Here is a 19302-nt window from a genome sequence, read left to right as displayed (position 1 = left end):
ACACTCCTCACCTTCCACCTCATTTGAGGCACTCATGTTTGCTGCTGTGTACCCCACCCAGGTTTGCTGATGAGTTCATTCACTAGATGACCTTTCTCTGCTGATAGGATTCAGGGATTGCAGGTGTGTGCTCCCACATCTGTCCTGAGGCGTACTGTGGGGATATAAACACACATCCACACCCTCGCACTGTGGACACTTTACCCACAGAGCCAGCTCTAGCATCTGTATTTTCATAGTTACCAGTAGGAAGCTTCATTTCATGTTTGTTGATATCTGTCTTTTGATACCATTTCATTTTGATTTTAGTCAAAAGCATATTGAAACCAGAGAGGCATTTCCAGACAGGAGTGTGCTTTCCTTTAATCCATGTGTGTCATCTTTGAATAGTAATGTAGTCACATGATTCAGAATTTAGGAGGTTCAAGGTCTTCCACTCTAGTGTGCCAGCCACGGAGTCCCTGCTGCACGGCCTGTGTGCCTGGCTCCTGTCAGTGCTTCTGTGGGGAATGCATACAGCAAGCACAGTTAGTCAATGATTGGAGAGCAGGCTGCCATGCATCTGCTTTACAGTTAGTTGTCTGGTACAGGCGAGAACTTTACTGGCAATTCTAGGGATGCTTTATGTAAGGGAATGCATATATCAGCTGACCTGATACTATTAAGCTTTAGAATGTGCAGCCTATGGTGTTACACAAAGCAGGTTTGACCTTTTCTAAGAAATTCTTGTACCATGAATGATTGACAGGCTGAGGAAGGTGATTAGCATACGTGCTGTCTCCAGTCTGGACCAGTGGCACCAGCAGGTTTACAAGAGCAAAACCTGAAAATTGCTTGTGGATAACAACAGCCATCTGCCTTGCTTTCCTATGGACAGCAGACATCTGCCCTTGCTTTCCTATGGACAGCAGACATCTACCCTTGCTTTCCTATGTACAGCAGACATCTACCCTTGCTTTCCTATGGACAGCAGACATCTGCCCTTGCTTTCCTATGGACAGCAGACATCTACCCTTGCTTTCCTATGGACAGCAGACATCTGCCCTTGCTTTCCTATGGACAGCAGACATCTGCCCTTGCTTTCCTATGGACAGCAGACATCTACCCTTGCTTTCCTATGGACAGCAGACATCTGCCCTTGCTTTCCTATGGACAGCAGACATCTACCCTTGCTTTCCTATGGACAGCAGACATCTACCCTTGCTTTCCTATGGACAGCAGACATCTGCCCTTGCTTTCCTATGGACAGCAGACATCTACCCTTGCTTTCCTATGGACAGCAGACATCTACCCTTGCTTTCCTATGGACAGCAGACATCTGCCCTTGCTTTCCATGGATAGCAGACATCTGCCTTGCTTTCCTATGGACAGCAGACATTCTACTTTGCACAGAATTGAGCTGAGGCCAAAGCAAGGAATCAGTCTACTTGTGGATTCATTAGGTTTAAAATTAAGAGCAGACTCTTTAGACCTGTCCTAAGACCAGCAGCTTAGGACAGAGAATCATGTTGGGTTTTGTCTTGTTTTGTTTTGTTTTTCTCAGTGCAACTCAGCAAAGGTGTTGCATTAAGGAGCTTTTGAAACTTTTTAAAGATAAGCTTCAAGATTAAGTGAATATTCAGTGGATCTGCACTCTGACCCTCAGACAGACTCCTCTAAAGTAGTTCCTGGTGAGGATTCTTTGATCTGCCTGTCTTGTCTTTCCAGCTTTTAGCCCTACCCACACTCCCTTCACTCCTGGACTTTCCTCCCTCCTTGCCCAAGCTCCCTTTATTTCCTTTGATAACTGAGATATTCATTTCTTAGATGAATCAGCCAGCTGCAACGTGACAGCCCCTCCATGGCCCTCCATCTTGCTCTGTTCTTCTCAGGCATTTGGATGACGACTTGATCTGGGAATGAGCAAAGGCGTGTTGAGCCTCCTTGAGTTTGGCCCTGACCTTGCCACAGGCCATACTGGTAGAGTGTAGAGTGCATATCCAGTTGAATGGAGGCACGCAGGACCCAGTGTGTAGCATGTGGAGCATGTGTCACCAAGAGACAAGATGAGCTCACAGGAGCTCCTCTGTGCCCTGCTTTCCTACTGGCTCAGCGATCCACCTACTCTGTCTCCTGGTGCATCTCACCTGTCTTCTCATACTGAGTGGAAGATCAGTGCTGTACTTGGTGAGGACGGTAGGGCAGTGATGGTTCCTGAGTTTTCTAGCTCCTTGGTAGATTTGAGGCTTCAATGCTGGCATTAGAGCAAGGGCAAATGTAGACACTTTCCCTCTGGCATCTGCTGATCTGTGCTGAACCTGGGCACAGCTCTGACACTCTGACCTTGCCTGATTGTGATGCCATTCCTGTCCTCGTTGCCAAGGCTCAGTGTCTCCAGGCTGGCAGATGAATTGACAGGATATGGACAGGGCCACATCTTTGGAGACTCTTGGGAACATTTCTGTTTACTGGGTGAACATCACCAGACTTGGACAGCTGTCGACTCCTTCATTATGTTTTAATTACCATGGAAACGACAGAATTGTGAGATCACACGTTATATTTTTATTTTTGAGACCTGCTATATATATTTATACAAATTAGAAAGCAGAAATATCATACAGTAACTTTCGTTTCTTATTTTAAAATATTAATGTAAGAAGAAGCCTTGAGCATGCACATCAAAAGATAAATGTATCTGAACCATGGGAGCTCTGTCTCACCTTCGTTCTCATTAAACAACATTTTAGGCTATGCTAACCTATAAACTAACATTAAGGTGACATGGGTCTTGCCATAGTCTTAGAATAAAATAAAGAACCAAGGCTTGCACACTACTACTGAGCCCAGGAGACAGGAGGCTGGGGCTGAGGATTGTGAGATCAAGGATAGTTTGGTCTAGATAGCTCCAGGTCATCCTGGGCTGCATAGTGAGTTTCTGCCTCAAAGGAGAAAAAAAAGTGAGTTAAAACAGTGTGTTCAGGGGTTGGGGATTTAGCTCAGTGGTAAAGCGCTTGCCTAGGAAGCGCAAGGCCCTGGGTTCGGTCCCCAGATCCAAAAAAAAAAAAAAAAAAACAGTGTGTTCAATGTAGGGATTTAGTTTGCTAAGATGCTGGTTCTCAGGAACCTGTCATCTGGTTTTTCCTTCAAAATATTGGAATATGGTAGGTATAATCAGAAGTTATAATGCCTATATTGCTCTGTGTGTGTGTGTGTGTGTGTGTGTGTGTGTCTTTTCTCCCAGAGCTGGTAGTCAGCCACACTGCATATACAGGTCTCCATTCTACGTGGCTCCAAGCACTTAGTCTCCGGGAGGCTGTGTCCCAGGCCTTCCTAGTGGCTCACTGGGAATGATTCACTGGGGCACTGTTACTCCTACAACTGTTGATGTCAGATTTGAGCTCCCATTTAAATGTAGGCCCAGGGCTGTTACTGCTGGATTTGGGCATTTATTGCCAATCTCCGTGGTGCCAAGGTTCAAGGCCACCATGTGACTCTTAATTGTGTGCAGGGCAGAGGTCAGGGCCATCTCATCAGCTCTCCACTGTGGGTCTGGTTTTTGGTTTCTGAGATTTTGTGTTTAGAGGCTGCACAAGGAGTCGTGTAGTTGGCTCCATTATCCCACTGCAATCCAGAGTTCGTGTCCAGAAAAATGCATTTATTTGGGTGGTTTTGGACAATTTTGATTTCAACATAATATATTCACTAGTGAACTAAGAAAAGTGCTTCATTTTCTGTTTAGTTTATGTTATTTTATATATTATATGAATTACTCTTACTCTGTTTTATAATTAGGTCTCCTCAAAATCTGTTCTGGTTAATGTCATAGTAACTCTTGATATCTCACACACAGTGCACATGCCAGACACGGTGCAATAATCTGAATGGAGAAAGGGATTCTGAAATTAAAGCCTTCCCACAAAACTTGTCCATAAGTCCGAGATTTAAATCCTATATCCATGTGCTCCAAGCCATTGAAGAACAGCATTGAGTGTTTGTGCGTACATGCATGTGTGCATACTTGTGTGCATTGTGCTTGGGTTGGTGATTGTGTTCACTGTATGGGATGCATGCATTTGTATATGTTTCTCATAGAAATATATTATTCATATTGTTGAATTAAAACATCGGAATTTGTTTTAGACCCTGAAATAACATAAAGATCTCTATCACTACTTAAAGGAGGCCCAGAAAAGAATGCAGTTGCCTTATTTCATAATGTCTATGGGGTAATCTAAACAAACACTCAAATTGTTTTAAACTGAAGTGCAGCATATATAGATAGGTAGGTAGTAGATAGATACTATATACGTGACATGCATCCATGTATACATACATACACATACATGCATGCATACATACATACATATATACATTCATACATGCATACATACATGCATGCATATATACATGCTTACATATGTGGTAGGTATTGAGCTTGATGAAGTTCTAGGAAGTGGCCACATTTATCTGACAGACATTTTCCCAAAGCCTCTGTGTGTCTTTGCTTTGTCACCACCACACAACAGTAACTTGTGTCCCAAGCTCTGACTTTCTTTGGGTTCTTTTAAGTTTTGTGGCACTGTAGGACACAGTGTCCTTCCTGTGGTTTTCCAGGTAGCCCTTATTGGAATCATTTCTCACCAGGATGCTCCGACTAGATTCTCCTCTGGCTGGTTAGCGCATTATCTTGCTCTGCTCTGTGCTGAGTGTTCTTCAGCGTTGACAGCGGGTGGCAGTGCTCCACAGAGGGATTGTTTCCCAAAATAATCGCACACACTGTGCCTTCAAGTCTAGTGAAGAAGCTGTCAAGTGATGGTTAATGAGGGAGACTAAGAAAATATGGAGAGACTTAAAGATTTGGTGACCGAACACATTAGTGTGCCACTAATTGTGAACATGGATCTCAAATGGGAGAGATGACTTTACTGTCCAGACGCCCGTCATCTGACTGCAGAACCTCTGTTGGGACTCACTACCGTCAGTCCTCTGCACAGACTCTCCTGACAGTTTAATAGTCTCTGGGTGGGTGTGTAAGTGTGTACACTGCCTGTCTCTCTCAGTTCTGTCTTAAACAAACAGGATAGATTGCTCTGGTGGGGAGATCATGCTGACACCATGCACAGCCAGGAGACCTCGATCTGGAAGAAATGGTTCCTAGAAAAGCTGTGGCCTGAACCGGCCAAGCTCTGCGAGAGTCTCCTTTGTTGATCTTGATAGCAGACTGGAGTGGCTGGGAGACGGCCTCGGCTTTCACTGCTCCTGACCCTCCACCACAGCAAGGCCACTTAGAATCTATACAGAGGGGCTTTCTATCAAAAACAGCAAAGTCACACTCAGCGTGTGAAGCTGGACACTGCCCGAGGTCAGGAATGGGGAAAGGATGGCAACTCAAGCTTGAACGGGTTCTAGAAGGCTGGCTGCGGTGATCAGTCAAGGACACAGGGCAGAGCACACAGCGCACAGCAGTGGCCCTCGAATGCAGTCGGCTTGCGTGCTCTTCTGTAAATGAGACGACATGTCAGGAGCTTACAGACTCTGGGAACGGCTTCGCAAAGGGAGCCATGGTTCCCTGCGGCATCTGTCAACACACCATGATGAAACGAAGAACACAGTTCCAGAGCTGGAGAGACGGCTCAGTGTTTTAAGGCCTTGGCCACTTTTCCAGAGGACCTGAGTTCAATTCCTAGCACCCATACGGAGGCTGAGAACCACCGTAACTCCAGTTTTAGAGGAGCCACCTGGTTTCTTGCTGTTTGTTCTGGAGTTACAGATCCTCCCTCACACCAGGATGACCAAAATGGCTTTGCTTGTCTGACCATATCTGCAGCTAAGGCAGTGGTCCTCAACCTGTGGGTCGCAACCCCTGCATGTGAGTGTATCTGTCACATTCATATTGTTTATATTACAACTCATAACAGTAGCAAACTTATAGTAATAAAGTAGTAACAAAATAATTTTATGGTTGGGGTCACCACAAAATGAGGAACTGTATTAAAGGGTTGCTGCATTAGTAAGTTGAGACCTACTGCCCTAAGGGAATCTGTTTTATGGAGAAGTAATTGTCCAGTTGTGAATTTGTAATCCAATTGTCATGAGCCCCATGACTGTCATTACTAAGCCTGGTGGAGGGGCTGAAGGGAAACAGAGCTACACACACCATAAACAAGGCTGTTAATTCTGTAAAACCTGCACTCTGTCATCTCGAAGGATTCTTAAATGATGAGATAAGAGTAGACCCTGACTGTTGCCCTGACCCCACAGCACACATCTGCTTTCTTGTGTTTGAAATTAATATCTTGATTTAGAGTTCTATTCAATACTGAATAGTGCTTCTTTCTAAGACACCCGTGGACTGCCTGCCATCTTTGCTGCAGGTGCAGTCTGCAGATTGGTTCAAAAGCACAGCAAGTGTTTGTTTTCAGTGCTTTGAGATGAGCATTTTGAAACTTTTAAAGTCTGATGCTGCTGCGCTATGAACACACTGGCCTGTGGGCTCCTCTTATTGGCCAGTCCGCTGGTGCAGTGCGTGGTACACTGCTGCCCAGGGTCTCACCCGACAGGAAGTCATCCCTGCCATGCCAGGACTGGAAGTCCAGGATGAATGTGCGGGCACAGCAGGTCTCAGTTCCAATCCAGTGTCCGGTCGTCATGATGCCCGTTCACTAGGATGTGGATCCTGAGTCAGGAACACACTGTTGTGAGTATATGTCACCTTAGTTACTGTCTGGCCCTGTCTTCATACACAGTTACCCTGGGAGCTGGGGATTCAACGAAGACCCAGAGAGGTGGGCGGCCTATTCAGCCTGTAGCTCTACAGGCCCACGGGACTGAACGTTTGTAAATGTGTCCTTCACTGCATCATCTGAGCAACGCTGCAGTCACCGTGAACTGGTGTTGAGGCAGGAAGCTGCTCTGAGCCTCACACTTGAGTATTGATCACACTTGAGTATGGATCACACTCATGTGACCTTAACATTGAGCAGAATCGTTCCGTATAAAATGTTTGATCTTTAGAAGAAAACAGTTTTTAAAGCTGGATTGGACACTAGGTAGTTGATTCCTTCGGAGGCCTGGCCATAAACACAGTGTGATTATAGCAGGTAGCTGTGCACAGGTGTGACCGTGGGCTCTGGCCTGCTGTCCCTTCCCAGACTCCACCACCTCAGAGGAGGGGTGGGCAGTGCTTTCCTGGGCCTGCCTGGATGTAGGTTTTACTGCTATGCACTTTGAAACCACACACAAGCTTGAAGTTTTCCCATCTCTTTGGCGATTGTTTCTGTCCAGCCTGCCACTACTGCTTCCGGGTGAACTTCTCGTGGGCCCTTCCTTTGAGATGCCTTTGCCTTACATCTGCCCCTTGCTTCCTGGCTTCCTTGTAGCATGCAGACCTTGCAACACGAAGACCTTGCAGCATGAAGACCTCCCTTGCATGGGCACCACCACGCTTTTCATCTCCTGTCTAGGTGTCTTTGGTTATATTTCCTGTGGCTGGAAATTTGCTCCCACCTAATTTTGCTTATCAGAGGACTTCCTCAAGGACCCCCTTCCCTACCCTTCAAGATCTAATCCAAACATGGCCTTTCCCATTTCACCTGTCTTCCCCCAAATTATGATGAAGTGCACATGTGTTAGCAGCCCCTACACGCGCGCACGCGCGCACACACACACACGTGCACACACACACACGCACACTGCTGATGGCTTCTCAGAATGGGAGACGCACTGTGCTCATGGTTGGCCTCACAGTGGTTCAGGGTCATGTGGAAGATGCACAGACAGGCTGCAGCCAAGTCAGCTGCAAAGAGAGCAGAGAATCAGATGTGTCTATGGCCACACCACCCAGAGCACACCCAGCCTTGTCTGAACTTGGAAGCTAAGCAGGGTCCAACCTGGTTCATACTTGGATGGGAGAATAAGACAAGAGCAGGCACAAGGTATATACTGGAGGAGATAGGTATTTGGCCTTATAAAGTAAAGGTGATTTTCAGATGTGGGTGTCGGATGCCATCCTTAGTTCTGCAGGGCGATCTGCTAAAACTCCACTGTGTAGCTGAGCAGGAGGTGTCTCCTAGAAGCAGGACTCCCTTAAAGACCCTGGGTGAAGTTTCACATCGTCGAGTCAGTGAATGCACACTGATGTATGATCTCTGTGTGTTTTTCTCTGTACACAGCAGGATGTGCGAGTGGCTTGCACTGGGGGCAGAGTGGCCCCTGCCACTTTGTGTGTGTTGCACTCCGTTACTGTATTGGACTAACTCTGTGTTAACTGTCTCTCTCACATGACTCAAAGCAGTAATTCCCAAAAATGAACTCAGTCGAGAGTCCATGAAGCTTTGCATGTGGCTTATACAAATTCACTAACATCACAGTAATCAAGTAGCACTCTGCTCATGAGTCTTCCAACTGAGCTCCGGGGGCGGACCTTGGTTTCGCCTTGAGGTTGGTTGTGCTGATCCTGAATATAATTGCCGCTGCCGTGAGAAGGATAACTGTCCTATATGTCTGTCTGTCTAGCTGCCATGCAGGATAAACAAGCTGGCCAACGCCACCTTAGCAAGAGAACTATTGTTGGCGGGACTTTTTTAAACGTAAATCTGATGGGTTTTAATTAAGCGTCACGGAACCACGTACAGTTGGTTTGGTTTGGTTTTTTAACTTTACTCCCTCCTGCTTGTTTCCAGCAGCACATCAAGTACTGGGGAAGGGTATCTCTTCCATCCAAGTCAGTGCAGCAGCTTCATAGTTTAAGTTGAGTTCCTTTATTATAATAATTATAGACTCTCACATGATTGTAATTATATGTGCAAGATTTCATGGACTGCTTATCCAGTTTCCTCTAATGGGAATTTTATAGAACTGTGGAGTGTCAAATAGTCATAGAACCCACTGATCTTGTACTGTGTGTGTGTGTGTGTGTGTGTGTGTGTGTGTGTGTGTGTGTGTGTGCGCGCGCGCGTGTGCCCATGGGTATGAGTCTGTGTGTTGTGCATTTGTGTGTATTGTTCTCTGCAGTATCATTGCATGTGTGGGTCTACATGCCCATAGCTACAGTGGAGATAGAACACAGTTCCATTGCCACAGATCCTGCCAACCAATCATCCATTTGGTTGCAAACTAAACCAAAGCTGACCCTCGTGATTGTTCCCTCTCCAGGGCCCCAGCTCTGCTGCCTAACAGTTACATTTCCTATCCCAGTAAGTGACTTGTAGTGGAAGGGTTGATTTTGATTCATGGTTTAAGGCATACAGTGAATCATGGCAGTTGGGATAGCACTGAGCCAACCATACCAGGCAGTGGACACATATGGAGCTGGTGGGTCCCTCACGTCTTGGTGGATCAGGAAGCAACCCTGCCCCAAGACCTATCTCAAGGGACCTTCAAAGCCTTCCCAGCCTTCCCAAACAGCACATGAGCCTGTAGGGGACATCCCACATTTGGACAGTAACAGGGACCAAACCTTTCACATAGGAGCCTCAGGGGCACATCTCAGATCCTACCCAAAGCATGGGACCCAGGTGTGGTTCCCAGAATCAAGGCTTTCTGATTGCCTGTCTGGTCTCCATCTCCAAATATTTTGTCTTTTAAAAACTGCTGTGCAAATGAAACCCTCAGGGTGAGCGTCATCCATGCAGCACTGCCCCCTAGAGAGGCTTGTAGGTTACTACACTAATTCACTGCTAAATTTAAACATTTACCCACTGCAGGATGGGGGCTGCTTTGAGCCCCCGGCTATTCCAGGTAAAGCTGCCGTGAGCATTTTTGTACAGGTTTGCATGTAAATCTATATTTTCATTTCTCTTGTGAGCATGACCAAGAGTAGTGCTACCATGTGCTTGGTCTATGGGAAGCTGTCACGGAGCAGTTTTCCAGGGCACTGTCAGTGCTAGGCAGGGACTGCGCATGGGGGTGTTGTCAGGTCTACATGCCAGCCAGTCCCTCCACTGTGGTCCTAACTCGCTGGTGGCAGAGAGGTTGGCGTCTTTCAGGTGTTGGCCGTTAGAAAGCTCTTCATTAGAATGTCTATCTTTCCTCCTTTTCTAACTGCATTCCCTTAGCCCTGTGTTTGAAGAGCTTCTGCTCTCTGTGTAGCAGTTCTTTGCAGGATGGGTAGTCTGTCAGATGTAGAGACAAGCTGCAGAAGTTGTTCATGTTTGACTGTTTTTGAAACACCAGGAGAATTAACTTTAATAAAATTGAAGCACCGTCGTTCCATTGTAGTTGTAGTTGTTTGTTAGTTTGTTGTGGTTTGGTTTTGTATACTTGTTTCCTTTCTCCCCCTCTTACTCACTCTTCAGAAATATGGATGGTTTCTTGGTTGTGAAAAATACTAATGATTATTCAAATTACAATTAATTTCCAGGATCTTCAGTAAGTGCTCTGCCTTCCCTTCCTTTTACAAACATGAATAGCCTGTGCTCCGCTTCTCCACATGACTCCAGAGTGGTTTGGTAATGTTTTCTCCCATTAGTGTTTGTGTAGCAACTTGAGTCTCCATCTCCAGAACCACATGTGGGTGGGATTATATTTTGTCACAGTGGCAATATGTTTCCTAGAGACCATACAGGATTTCCTTGATGCTGTTCTCTGGTTCCAACAGGCCTGTCCTGATCTGTCAGTGTCTCAAGTCTGTCTTCGCTCAATGTCCTGTCTCAGTCCCTCCTGAGCTCCCATGCCGTGAGAGGGTGCCCCTTCCTTGCTCTGTCCCTCTGTGACAGTGCAGTCAGCCTTAGCAGTGAAGTGTCCTGGCCCCAGCAACAGAAGCTGGGTTGTGGGCAACAGCTGCTAGGCCATGGGAGAGGGAGGAGACCAGGCATCTCAGAGCTCTGCCCCCAAGTGGAGTAAGTCCCAGCCTGCCTTCCTTCAAGAGCATTATAGAAAAATTTCCACATGTCCTTTCCTCTGTGTGGAGGAGAAGGCCATCCTGGATTTCCTGCTGCACACATGCATCTCACATCCACCTCAGAGGTGAGAAGGAAATGACAACAAGTCTACTCGTATCCTGAAGCACACTGTTCTCTCCTGAAACTGAAGTGGCCCATGGAATCCTCCATAAGTGGGAATTAGAGCTCACTCAGCTCACTTGGTAAGCATTTGCTGTCCCAACATCTGTGTGGTGCCAGACTCTCCCAGCAGTGGTGATCTGATAGTGAGAAGAAGTACTTGTGCACCCATGGTGCACATGCTCCTGGGAGGAACGCATCACAGTAAACTGCACAGAAATGCATAAATCAGTTACACGCATGAGGGAAAGAAATCAAGTGAGCGATTGAGATGGGAACTGTAACGGGATAGCAAGATGAGAAGGCTTCCCAGAGATGAGCATCCCAAGATGAGCACTGAGTATCCCAGGAAGAGGCAGGTCTCCAGCCCTGAGCAGGCCAGGCCTGGTATGTGCTGCTGGAAAGCTATGCATTTTGAGAGGAGAGGTGAGGGAGAAGGTTCCAGAGGCATTCACAGTAGGAGCTCAGATTGTGTGTTTTCAGGTTATGACTTTGATCTGGGAGTACGTGTGTGTGTGTGTGTGTGTGTGTGTGTGTGTGTGTGTGTGTGTGGTGTGTATGTGTGGTGTGTGGTGTGGTGTGTGGTGTGTGTGGTGTGTGTGTGTGTGGTGTGTGGTGTGGTGTGTGTGGTGTGTGTGTGTGTGGTGTGTGTGTGTGTGGTGTGTGGTGTGGTGTGTGTGTGTGTGGTGTGTATGTGTGTGGTGTGTGTGTGGTGTGTGGTGTGTGTGTGGTGTGTGGTGTGTGTGTGTGGTGTGTGGTGTGTGTGTAGTGTGTGGTGTGTATGTGTGTGTGGTGTGTGTGTGTGGTTTATGTGTGTGGTGTGTGGTGTGTGGTGTGGTGTGTGTGTGGTGTGTGTGTGTGGTGTGTGGTGTGTATGTGTGTGTGTGTGGTGTGTGGTGTGTGTGTGTGGTGTGTGTGTGGTGTGTGTGGTGTGTGTGTGGTGTGTGGTGTGTGTGTGTGGTGTGTGTGTGTGGTGTGTGGTGTGTATGTGTGTGTGTGGTGTGTGTGTGTGGTGTGTGGTGTGTGTGTGGTGCGTGTGTGTGTGTGTGTGTGTGCGCGCGCGCGCGCGCACGCACGTGCACGCACATGTGTCTATCTGGCTTATTTTGTAAATGGAGTTGCTCTGGTAGCACAGAAGACTGTGGAGGAAGGAAGAATGGTTATTGCTGAGGTGATATGACCCATTGTCTAAGTCAGGCAAGGTCTGGATAATGCTGGCATCATGCTGGGCCAGTTCTGAAAGTTGAAGGTTATAGGGCATCACATGTATTAAGCTGCTCACTGACAGCTTTAGTGAGCACTGGGCCTCAAATACATTCATTACCAAAAATTGAAAAGTCTGTTTTTCATGTTTTTCCTTAATTACTGACAGAGTAAATCTCTTAACACTTGTCGATATTCTGAGAAGGAAGGAGTGTCTGCTATATACTGAATGTGATGTTCATGTGTTCCACAAGACTCTGGTCTGTTCTGAGCACTCATATGTCATAGCCCTAGAGGAAGAAGAGGAAAGTCCAACCTTGGGATGGAGAAGTGGTTTAATGTTCTTGCAGAGGCTCCAAGTGGGTTTGTAACACCCACATCTGGTGGCTCTGGATTCTGAGGGCACCTGTGCTCATATGCACACACCCACACAGACACACATGTACACATAATAAAAATAGTAACATAAGTAATCTCTAAAGTCCAACCTCGGCTCTCAGGACCATTTTATTGCATGTCAACAGCTTGCAAACTGTAGCACCATGCAAGACTCAAGCAAAACACAGTGGCCGAGGCCGCCTGGTTTCCTGTCTTGTAAGTGTGTTGTCATCCCTGGGATAACTGTTACAGAGTGAGTGTGTCAGCTTTGTGATCTGAAGGGGGACTCACTGGAAAGAGCACATGGAGAAAGGCAGTGTATCGTCCTCATGAAGGAGAATGCCAACTGATACCATGCATGCCACCAACCCCAAAATCGGTTTAGTGGGAGACTCTGCCTCAGTGCATAAGCTACAGAGTAAGAACGACATCTGATACCCACTTTAGGCCTCTGCATGCACACACACACACACATACACATACACACACACACACACACACACAGAGGCACCTGCACATAAACATGTATCTATACATGCAAGCATGCATATATACATCTACACAAATATATGAAGAAATACTTTTACTATTCCTATGTTAGAGCTTTAAGATTAGTCTGTGTTTTTGTATGTTTGTGCATGCACATGTGTGTGTGACCACTCAGTTGATCCTACATGTGGGGAGGATAGAGGTTCTGTGGCCCTCAGTCATTTCCTGCCTTCTTGAGAGAGAGCAGCTGCCTAACCAGCTTCCAGGATCTGCCTGCCCCACTTCTCAGTCCTGGGGTTGTGGATGCTCAGAGCAGCTCATGGATTTCATGTGGGTTCTGGGGATTTGAACTCTGGTCCCTGTGCTTGCACAGCAAGTGGTGCACCTTAGTTCGCATTTTAAAGACATCGATTTGACAATGATTTTCTGTCTCCTTATAAACGGAGAGAAGTAAGCTGGTTTAAAACAAGCCTCTGTGAATGACAGGTAAAATACTCTTTCACCACAGCCACAGCTGAGGTCAGTTTGGGACCTGTCACACTGCCTGTCTGTCACCACTGTTTGCAGTTTTAGTGGCACTGATCCACCCTTCTCCTTGGTGCTGCTTGCTGCCCTGGCCATCTTATGTTTATATTGATTTTGTTCACCCGTCAATCCCCAGTGCTTGACCATAGCCTTCTGTAGCAGGCTCCAGCTGCAGTGTGAACAGCAGCCTCCTTCAGGTTTGTAGCACGGACAAGTGAGCCACAGGATCATTTGAGCAGACGCAGTTTTGACAGAATGGGTGAGTGATGCTGTAGGGTCGTAATGGCTCCTCACTGGCAGAGAGAGCAGTCCTGGCTGAATCCCAGGATCCCAGGCTGAGCTTGACTAAAACTGCTTGAACCTAATTACTGTTGTTCTCTGAATGCAGTTTCACACAGGGGAGGAAGTTAATTTCTTACCTTGGGTTTGAGGCTCACTTTTTCTTTGCCTTCAGTTGTCTTCTCCTCCAGACACCTGGGTCAGCAGCTGGCCTTGGTCTGTCCCCAACCCTGTATTTTGTCCTTGCGGGGTGAGATTTCCGTGGTTCTTAAAGGAAGCAGGTGTGTCGACTCTGAGGTCTCTGCCCATCGCTCCTCCTCGGCTCTGGGGATGGGTGTCAGAGAAGCGGCATCTGCAGTGCTTGATTTCCCAGGAGAAAACAACCAGACCAACACCCAAAGTCAGAGCAAGTCCCTTTTAACACACCGGGCAGTCCGCCTGAGGGAAGATGGGTAGGAGTACATGTTGGTGTGGCTTACACCACTAGAGGGAGCACTGGAGCACTGTTGTTCTGGCTTCTGGATCATAATGCCTGTGGCTGTGCATAGTAGTTCCCTGGTAAGTGCTTGCTGATGCTAGCGGAGCTCTCTCTGCTCTTTCTGTCACTCACACCACGTAGCATAGTTGGAAATATGAAGACACAGCACATGAAGAGCAACGTCAAGCTGGGCTAGCTCTTCTCAGACCATGGGCGTCTAGGGGAGGTCTGAGTCCGAGGAGAAGGTCAGGTGGCTCCTGCTCAGGTCAGCTGCCAGGTCAGCCTCTAACTCTACACTCACCACCACCTGACAGAGGTCACGTCTGGGAGTTTTTCCCCAACACCCAGGCTGTTGCATAGTTTGATGGTGAATGAGCACCCCACTATGTGTACATGTGTTGCTCTGTATGTACAGGGGTATGAGCTACATGCACATGTCTTACATACATGTAGCAAGGATTAAATACTACATAGGAATGAGTACAAGATAGAAAACCGCCGTGTTTCCAAATAGCCTGATCTGTGTGTTGACTGCTTCCCTCCCTCTCCCTGGAGACGGGTGAGAGCAAGGATTGAAAGTCAGGAATGGGGGCTGGGGATTTAGCTCAGTGGTGCTTGCCTAGGAAGCGCAAGGCCCTGGGTTCGGTCCCCAGCTCCGAAAAAAAAAAAAAAAAGAACCAAAAAAGTCAGGAATGGCATTAGCAGACACTACTTGTCCCATGTTCACTAATACACTAATGTCATATAGTGCAGACAGCCAGGCTGGAAAGTGCAGAAACGGGAATAGCTGGCTGCCTCTGTGCCCCATCATGGGCTTGGAACCCTGCAAGCATGGTGTCTGTTCCCCACCTAACCTCCCTGTGCACCCGCAGGAGCTGTCCTTCCCCTCCCCCTCCCTCCCCCTCCCCCTCCCTCTCCCTCCCTCCTCCTTCCTCTCTTTCCCCTCCCCCTCCCTCTCCCGCCCCCTCCCTCTCCCTCTCTCTCCCTCCCTTCCCTCTCCCTCCCCTCCTCCTTCCTGGGACGTGTAGGAGCAGGTCTCTCCTGCTGGCTTGCACAGATGCACTCCCTCTCGGGGAAGCCACCCTTCACTGTATGCCTTCCTGTCATCAGTTGGGTGTGGAGGGGTAGGTTGGCCTTTTGCAGCGAGCGGCTTCCTTGTAAGGAAGCCTGTTGTACACATGCAGTCAGTGGTTGGCCAGTCCTCCAGGCCTCCAGCTCACAGGCAGAATGAGGCTGCCATACTTCACGCCTTGTGAAAATACATGAGTGGAGGATTTTGCACTACTTAAGCCCTGTACAGCAATTACCAGATTGTTAATGCTTGATTCACAATGGAAATCTACTTTGCAGGTTCATAGTCTCTGAGTCATTGTGTGTAAGCCCAGCTCTTGTGCAACAAAACTGGAAATTAGTCAACATCAAGATGCCCGTGTTCACTTTAACTCAATCCATTGCAGGCCCAGAGAATAAGAACATGCTTTAGTGTAATGGCTACAGCAAGATAATTTTACACAAAGCCTTCTAGCCAGGGCCCTATTTCACTATACCTTATAAACTAACACACATACACACAAACACAAACACAGTCACACACAAACACAAGACACAAACATAAACATAGCCATACACACACAGACACACACACACACACTCATAGCCATACACACACAGACACACACACATACACAGAGACACAAACACAGTCACACACACATATATACACACACACAGCCACACATACACACAACCACACACAAATGCAAGCCACACACACAAACACAGCCATACACACACACACACACACACACACACACACACACACAAATACATACAAACACATACACACACAGAGCTATATATAGCTAGAGACAGAGCATACATATAATAGCATAATATAATAGCATGTAAGTAAATAAAATTTATACACACAGATGTGTGCACAAATATATAACTTGCTAAGACCACTTTTATTTGTATATAACTGGTTTCATGGCTGACTACTTTGTATTGGATAACCAGTAAGGAGCCTCATCCCTGGGAAAGGTGAATGCTCCTTTTCCCAGGAGTCATCCATTGTCTAGAATGGGACCCAGTGAAAAGTTCCCTTTCCACCTTAGCATGTCGGTCAGTATTGCCATTGTTCTGGGTTTGTTTATGAAGCTGTTTTTAGGAGACATTGTTTCACAGCAGTGTTTGCAGTGTTCCTGTTTTTTCAGTCTTTCTTCCCCCCCCCCCCATTCTGGGAAGTTCCCTGAGCCATAGAGGCAGGAGCTGTGATGTAGAGGTCGTGCTGAGCTCCCGTATCTGTTATCTCTGTGCTGTGTCCAGTTGTGGTTTTCTGGGATTCTCTCCATTTGCTGTTCTTGGATTGGAAGTGGTAGCTGTGCTTATTTATCTGTGGCTATAAGGACAAGACATAGTGTGCACTTAGAAATTATGTTGGTTTAGCAGCTGGGCAGTGGAGATAAACACTTTCAAGCACTGAGGAGGCAGATATCTGAGTTCAAGGCCAGCCTGGTCCACAGAGCCTTGACCTCACTAGGTCCAGGAGGATGCTAGGTTTCCAGCACCAGGCTGATTTCCCTCCCACTGAGTGGGCTATAATTAGATATCTGTTGGCTACCACCACTATGTGGTGTTACTTAGCACACCTCAGGCAGATCCCTGCTGCTGAAGGCACCACACACTTAGACACATGACACATGCCTCAGATGGTTTGAGCCAGACCTAACCTGAAGGAACAAGCTGCCAAGGCGGGAAGCAGCCGTTGGTCTACGAAGCACCACAGTGACCAGCGTGGCAAGATCCCCATTTAGGGTTTTCCTGACCTGCAGAGAGAATGAACTCTTACCTGTCAGGCTGAGTGGCTGTTCTTCCATTTTCCTTTCCTTTCAAAAGGTTTGTCCTTTTCTCATTTGCTGCAATATCCTTGTGGTTGGAAAGTACTTTTAAACAGGAGAGGAAGAACTTGTGGTAGTGTTGGCGCCTACAGCCAGCCAACCACCTGGAAGAAGAGCTGGGCCACTGTGAAGGGGCTCCTCCTCTCAGTCAGCCAAGGACCTGCCCTTCAAGTGAGGCAGTTGTTGCTTTATGTGAGATTTTCCTTCTCTCCCCGTGTTCTCCATCTTGATTTGTGTTCAGACTGTTAACAGTGAGAAAGTACCAACTCTAAGTTAGGGTTACAATCTCGGTTTGAAGGCTGCTGTTACACCGTACCCCAGTGAGCCAGCCTTTTGTTTGGTCACCAAGAGAAGACACTTTTGTAGTAGGATATTCCTCTAGCTCAAAGAAAGGGAAGCCAGTTTCCTCTGGTCTGCATCTTCCATCGGGCTAACTGTGCTGTGTCTAGAGTTGTGGAAGACCTCTCTGCCAGACTCTGGTCTCCACATCATGGGTGAGAACTCTGGCTCATTGTGTCTTCCTTGGCGGTCACCCTGAAGTGCACACCTCAGCGCTGTGGTGGGTGTAAACACACAAAACAGGACTGCGCAGTTGACGATTGGCAATCTGCTCCCTTACAATTATGGGGGGAATTCTGGCTCCAACATGTTGTGAGCAGCGGGAATGCTGGACTAGTTGTTCTGGGTCTTTTTTTAATTTTTAAAAATCGTTTTATTTTATTATACATATGTGGTGTAGTTTATCCACATGTTTCTCACAGAACCTGGAGCTCAGGGGGAAGCTGTCAAGCCCAAGAAAAACCTGTCACAGCTCACATGCATATGGCCATGCCTGGGTTTTACATAGGTGCTGGGGGTTTGAACTCAGATCTCTATGCTTGCAGAGCAAGCATTCTTACCTACTGAGTGATCTCCCCAACCTGTTTTTATTCTGTCTTGCCTGTGGCGGGCCAAGTGTTATGCATTGCCCTGGGCCACAGGAGCTGAACAGTCACCAGGGAATCGGTTCCTGGCAGCAGGGTCCCTCCCTTCACTGCACAAAGAGCAGTGACAGGGCCATAGCAGCTGCCCAAGACACTGGAGCACTATGACTGCGGTCACCGACTCACGGAGAAGGCCAACGCTGGTTGCACAGGACTCATTTACTTTGGGTAGAGTCACCCAGGCAATCACACTGGGCCACAGAGAAAGTGACTCGTCCTGCTGGACTCCCACTCTGCACGTCCCGTGCTGACTACTGTCCGCCTAGTACACAGGAAGCAGCATGCATGTCGTTATTAGTTTATCAGAGAAGATGTAATTAAATTGCTCTTACACATGACCAAAGATGGGATCTCTCAAGAGACAAATTTAATAAGCAGTCTCTGTCTCCAACCCTGGCGTCCTGTGGATTGGATTGCCTCACCATTACCCACGTTTTTTCAGAAACCGGCCCCCCCTTTCTCCCTCAGCAGATGTCGGTGGGTATGGTCATGGCTCCTGTGGAACTGTGTCTTGTGTCCACTGTGTTCCCTGCCAGGTGGTCAGCACCCAGGCCTCCACCCTGGGTTTCATCCCAAATCTTTCTTTGGGGATTTAGAATTGCCCCAGAGGTGTCCATCTTGGTGGGCTACAGTTCTGGCTGGCAGAGATGTAACTCTTGGCTGTGGCCTGCTGGGCACACCATCCAGGAAGCAGAGAGAAGCTGGTAGAAAGAACTCAGAGGTGACCTTAGGGCCTCTTCAGGGGTTAGCACTGAAAGCTGTTCTCTCCGTGGGCTTTAAAAAAAGAGTTTACCTGTATATCCCAATGTCCCAGATTCCTTTAAGCACTTGACAGTAAATCTCTTCTACTTAGTCTATATAATGCTCAGTATTAGAAATGTGGGCAGCATGGCTTTGTTTCCCTCCTGAAAAACAGCTCTGCAAGGCAGATGTGCCTCACGTGACAAACGGCTCTGCAAGGCAGATGTGCCTCTGCCTCACGTGACAAACGGCTGTGGCTGCTCTGGCTCCTCCAGTCATTGAGTCTTGTGGTTTGATCACCTCTGCCAATCATGAATTTTAAGTGGATAGATGAAGTGATATCA

The 19302-nt window shown here is 47.4% G+C and overlaps 1 protein-coding gene and 1 long non-coding RNA gene across 11 annotated transcripts in view; one reads left to right on the top strand and one right to left on the bottom strand.

The window, feature by feature from the left end:
- Ano10 (anoctamin 10) overlaps positions 1 to 19302 on the top strand; it is a 120743-nt gene that overhangs the window by 62070 nt on the left and 39371 nt on the right. The window lies entirely within an intron of this gene.
- Positions 338 to 19150, bottom strand: LOC134480255 (uncharacterized). Of its 4 annotated transcripts, XR_015628159.1 has the most exons (5): positions 19011 to 19142; positions 17186 to 17476; positions 13997 to 14216; positions 4624 to 5481; positions 338 to 500 (listed from the first exon to the last, which is right to left on the bottom strand). It is a non-coding gene; the product is annotated as an uncharacterized LOC134480255 (long non-coding RNA). The 4 variants fall into 4 exon arrangements; XR_015628160.1 differs by lacking the exon at positions 4624 to 5481 and having other exon boundaries at positions 13997 to 14294; positions 19011 to 19150; XR_015628158.1 differs by lacking the exons at positions 4624 to 5481; positions 19011 to 19142 and adding an exon at positions 18134 to 18473.

This window comes from Rattus norvegicus, chromosome 8 (genome assembly GCF_021556685.1).
Source record: "Rattus norvegicus strain SHRSP/BbbUtx chromosome 8, alternate assembly SHRSP_T2T, whole genome shotgun sequence".
In the NCBI taxonomy this organism is placed as follows: domain Eukaryota; kingdom Metazoa; phylum Chordata; class Mammalia; order Rodentia; family Muridae; genus Rattus; species Rattus norvegicus.
Note: the sequence above shows the minus strand (reverse complement) of the source record. Positions and strands in the feature narration are given on the sequence as shown.